Raw genomic sequence first — 6,000 nt, forward strand, 5'->3', positions numbered from 1 at the left:
AATATATATTTAAGTACATTGAAGCAAAAATCTTATTTTGGAATGAACATATGTGAAGGAAGCTTAGTTAACACAGTGGCAGATAATACTAGCAGACAGCAGCTGAAGGATGCCCAGGGAGCAAACCAGAGATGGTCGGACTTGCATCACCACCATTTGTCCACCAACCAGATCTGAAATATCATGGCTGACATGTACACATAAGGAACTGTTTGACATTGAAATTGGGACTCAGAAGAACTGTTGGCCCAGAACTAAACTCACTACAGACTAATTCATTTGCCTCTCAGCATAACCATTATGGCTGGTCTCATTTTCAGTTCTTATAAGTATTTCTAGTATCACATGATCTCATGCATCTAGGGGAACTAATGAACAACATAAACCGATGAACATAAACAGACCCAGAGACAGGGAAGCATCGATCAGACTGTCAAACCTCAGAGGGAAGGCAGGGGAGGGTGGGGGAAAAGGGGAGAGATCATCCAAAGGACTTGTGTGCATGCATATAAGCCTAACCAGTGGTCACGGACATCAGGGGGGTAGGGTCATACGTGGGGAGGGGTTTCGGGTGGGAATAGGGGGGGGATGAGGACAATTATGTGATACCATAATCAAGAAAAAATAAAAAATAAAATAAAAAAACAGTGGCAGATAGGCCCAAAATATTTGGAAAGCACAAGAATGTTGGAGAACTATTAAATTGGGAGGTATAATAATTAAACTGAACAATTAGGAACAAACTTTAAAGCACATATTCACCCGAGGCCTAGAGAAAGAGCAAATTCTTCCTATGATTGAGTTCTGGGAGTGTTTGATACACAACCTGAGAGGTTTAATAAGCAAAATATAGAAACTGCTGTCAGGCTGGGGTGGCTCAGTAGTTGAGCATCGGCCTATGAACTGGAAGGTCACAGTTTGATTTCCCTTCAGGGCACATGCCTGAGTGCGGGCTCCATCCCTGAAATGGGGCATGCAGGAGGCAGCTAATCAATGATTCTCATCACTGATATTTCTCCCTCTCTTAAATAAAAATTATTAAAAAACAAAATAAAAAAATCTCTCTCATCATTGATGTTTATCTCTCTCACTCCCTGAAATTAAAAAAAAACAAACCTGCTTCAAGTAAGCTAACAGCTCTTAAATATTTCTTCTTATAGTGTTTAGATTTATAGTATTGTTTCAAATGAATTATCTCACTAGAATATGGAAAGGGGTGTTAATATATTTTTTAACAGCTACTTTAGAACAGCTATAAAAATGGACTGTCCAGAGTGTGGTCAACCAAGCCAGAGAATTGCCAAGTCTCGGATATAAAATATAGCTATAAGGTCGCCGTCTAGTGGCGCCTCTTTTTAACTGTGGACATCTTCCCAAGAAGTATGGGAGTCTGTCCAACTCTATAAGAAGACAGTATTTGTCGGACTTGAGCCCCAGTAATTTAAACAGGGTCTTACTGGGATAAGACATATGGTTTGCTGCTTTATAAGAGTGTTTTAGTGAGGGGGAGTGATATCATCTTCTCTGGAGGTATCTAAAAATAGCATTAATTCTTCCCTGAAGGTAGACAGATAAATCAGATCCCCTCAGGGTCCTTTTCTGCCTTATGGTAGAACCATGATTTTCCCCATTTCCTCACAGAACTTTATCCATACTATACTGTTTTTTAAAAATATATTTTTATTGATTTCAGAGAGGAAGGGAGAGGGAGAGTCTGATCTCCTTCTGTTCCACTTTATCTGTCTTTTATGTCCTTTTTGATGGCTTTCTCATTTTTACTCCATTAATTACTTATTACCTTCTCTCCTTCCTCCAGTCCTCATATCTATTACTCATGATCCTAAAATAGCTCCATATACAAAAGGCTAAGCAACCATCAACCATCTGACCATCTGACCGGCAGGTAGGCATGACTTGCACTGACCACTAGGGGCAGATGCTCAACACAGGAGCTGCTGAGCTGCAGTGCCTTGGTAGCAGTGGCTTTCAGGTGATGCACCCCAGAACCAGAGAGGAGGGAGTCCGAATCCTCATGGGGCCGCACAATTCCACCTTTGGTGGTGGGTTATGTTGTTGCTGGGGCACTAGGGGCCCCGAATCTGGTTTACTGCTGAGCTATGGTGACTGCAGATGCCCTTCGAGGTATGGCACTGCCCCAGGTGTGGCCGGTCAGCAGGGGCCATGGGAGGTTGGCTCCAGGGTGTGTCTGGCCTATCTCACCCAGTCCTTTCCCACCGACCACCTTCTACTTAATTTCCTTTCAATGTGCACAAATCTGTGCACCAGGCCACTAGTTCTTAAAAAAATTAAAAGTACTCTTAACAACAAAAAGAAAGAAAGAAAAAGTACTCTTACTATTCTAAAATACTTTGCCCACTTACTACACTAAAATAATGTCTCCTTTTCAATTAGTATTTACTTTTCATTTTCACTTCATTTCTGCTCAAACATTCTTTTCCTCATATAAATATATAGACCCTGGGCTATAGGACCAAAATGTAGGCCTCTGGAGAGCTATAGGACCATAACTGTAAAAGAAAATGATAATGGAAGTTTCATGAGGAGAAGCCAAAATTACAAAGTCTCTTCATACAAAGAAATGAAAAGGCAGAAGCAGATGAAGTAATTTGTATTACTGGCATAAGCAAAATAGCATATGAAAAATGGATTTGTTGGGGGGTATTTCATTCACTTCTGTAATCAACTTGCTATGAAACATGAGTAGAAAAATATGGGAAATATTTTTGAGAGAATGCTAAGGAAAAAATACTTTACCTGATCTTATGTGGTATTATAGGAACTGAGCTTAGGAGCTTACCAAACTAGGGCTCTCTAAATACACTAGACGTATTTTCTTTTCAAGGATTTCTTCCCCCCACCCCCCACCCCTTACAAGGGAGATATCTAATGAAGCCAATGCTCACGGCAGTATAAGTAGTGTTTTTTCAACCTGGAAATCAACAGGCCAGATTCTGACCTCTATAAAAGTTTGGGAGGGGGCATGTGTTTTTTATCAAGATAACCCAGATTTTCCATGCTTTATCTAAATAGTTAATCATTTTAATTCTATAGCTTTTGCAGTGGCCTGAGAATTTTGGCTGGAGTATATGACAGTTTCACTTCAGGGATGCAGGAGGTGGAATATGTCCATGAAAGGATGCCAAAATGCAATGTGTAAACATTGTCATGCTGAACTATGGCCAAAGGCCTGAGCTCCAATTTTTCATTTTTCTAGAACAGGCAGCGTAAAGCAGCAGCTCTATTCATTTTAGAGCTAAAATAGGGCTGGGGACTCCCTCTTCCCAACTATCTTTCCCTATCTCTATCCCTATCTCTATCCCTATCCCTATCCCTATCCCTATCCCTATCCCTATCCCTATCCCTATCCCTATCCCTATCCTATACTAATCCATATCCCTACTCCTTCACTGTTCCTCACACCTCCAAATTTTAAACAATAACCTGGGTAAAGGAATCTACCAAGTCACAAGTACAGGTAGAAGAACATTAAAAATGAGTCTCAAACCATCTACATGTGTTTCCTGAGTTCCCAGAGTCACTTCACCTGTCTAGACCTTGGGCCCCTGGTAAAATGAGGGAGCTGGGCTAGTTATCTCTAAGACCCTGGCAAGACCAAAACCATGGCTCTGTCCATTCAACCTCACACGTTCTTTTATCTGCTGACATATAGACACATGACTACTTTATAAAAAGAGAAATAAAACCCAAGCAAATCAGAAGGATAGATGTACTTCAATTAAGTAAATGAAAGACACTTATTAAAATTTTTTGGGTAGTGTTAAGGTCCTTAGGACTCATTAAAGGGAAATGAAACACAACAGCTGAAACATAGCACAAAGAGTCCCTTAATCTTAACTGGAAGAAAGTTCTCTTTCTTAGTTTCATGGAAGTGATGTTCAAGCTGGACCTTGAAGGCTGCATACAGTTTTGATAGTTTATAGTGGGAAGGGGGAAAGGAAGACATTCCAGTAGGGGACCCGCATGGCAAAGGCTGAGGTTGAAAAGCACAGGGAGTGCTCAGGGGAAGGTAAGGATTTCAGGTCTCTAAAACAAAGTGTGCACAGAGTGAAGGAAAAAACAACACCCAAGCAATTCCTGTGTTCAGAGGATCAAACTTTGAAGAAGAAATAGAGGTCTATGATATGTGGATATGTGAGACCAATCTCATGCCAACAGTATCTTCATGGGGTATGCTGAACAGCATGCAGTGAAAATGTTCTTCACCCACTGAAAGAAATGAAGCAAATGAACATGAAATGCAGCTGTCTCAATGACTATTCAACTCATTCATCTCTGAGTACGTCATTCTAATATTGGATCTTATGGACTCCCATGCGCCCTGATAGTCTACCAGAGGCTTTGGTCATAGGAGAAACCCTATAGGGACCCTCAGTATAGACCAATCCTTCCAGTCAAACACCCCAGGCCTTTTAGAGCACTGATATCTATCTCTTTTCCTCATCATGTCAGGGGCATAAAGACAGGGTGGTGGGCCAGGGCAAGAGACATCTTCATTATATCCTATTTTCTTTATGACAAACTGACAAAATTCTTTTCCAGAGATTCAAGGGAGTCTGACTGCTATTTACCTCGCCCAGTAAAAGTATCTACTAGCTTACCAGATGTTGCCCAAATCCCAGAAAAACAATTATAATGGCCTCCCAAAGGCCATAAGACCCAGTATGGAGACTTATCTGTACCTTCAAATGGATCACCCATGCTCTACCCAAAAAGAGATTTGATTAAAGAGGCTGCTTCCTTTGGTAACACATGAGTGGGGGTGGTGGGGGGTCGGAGGGGCTGGAACAAAGGGACTCACCACATGTCTTGTACCGTCTTTGATCTGGAAATTCTCTCATCTTTCCACTTGATCATGAGATTCTGAGCAGAGGAGACCATGTAATATCCCTTGGTATATAGTTGATGCTCAACAAATATTTATAAACTTCACATTTAATGTTTTTGTTATATTCTTCAATAAAATATCCCCAGATGTTTTGAATTTATGAATGACATACCTTAGGCATCTGAGACTCAGCTACGGTAATTGCTTTCCTGTTGAGGAAACATGCAGTTGCTGCTGAAAGTAAAAGTCTCTGTACTAAGATATTTTTCTCTAGAAATAGAGATGCCTGGCTGTAGGCTGCTTACTCATCACATTATTGTAAAGAAGGAAAAAACTGGCACAGATAATATAATTACATATAATACAACAGTGGTAGTCTTAAGAAAAAAAAAATGTACTGTCAAAACTAGAGAAAGATTGGTTGATTCATTTAATCTTCCCCCCTACCCCCCTAATACCCATTCTTTCATACATTGAAAACGATGCTAGCTTAAGGAATGTTTTTTTAGGAGAGGAAAAATTATGCTAGGTTTGAAAATCACACTTTTGGAAATTTGATCCACGGTTTTGTCTTTGGGTCAGGCTTACATTGGTTCCAACCCAAGACTCATTAGGGTCACAGGATTTCAGTGCTTTCTTCATAAACAAGGCACGGATTTTAGAACCTTCCACTGTTTGAAGTGCTTCTATTAACAAAATCAGGCCCCAAAAAACCCCCCTACCCAAACAAAACCAAACCAACACCTCACATGTTTTGCAGGCAGGATCATGCGGAGAAGTACTGGTGCAACTAATCCTTCTCATCTGTGCCCGCCTTGCAGCCCAGGTAGTGACCACTGGGTTTTCCCAGGAGAGCTGACAGTCCAACAGCCGAATCCAACTGGGCAACCACCAGGGGAAGTGAATGCTTCTACAGTTGGAACCAGAGAACTATTTCCCATCTCTTAATTCCCATTAACTGCTCTCATGTAGTTAAAAGCCTAGGGGTTCAATATTCCTTGATTTTAATTTATTCTTTTTTTAACCAAATCTTACAGTGGACTTTTCCCTTCATTTCTCAGAAATCTCTGAATCCTCCAGAGCAGAAGGTTGTGCAATGTATACCTTCAACCAGGAAAGTTTCCCCAAGCCAT

Source organism: Pipistrellus hanaki, assembly GCF_964339955.1.
Source record: "Pipistrellus hanaki genome assembly, chromosome: 2".
Classification (NCBI taxonomy): domain Eukaryota; kingdom Metazoa; phylum Chordata; class Mammalia; order Chiroptera; family Vespertilionidae; genus Pipistrellus; species Pipistrellus hanaki.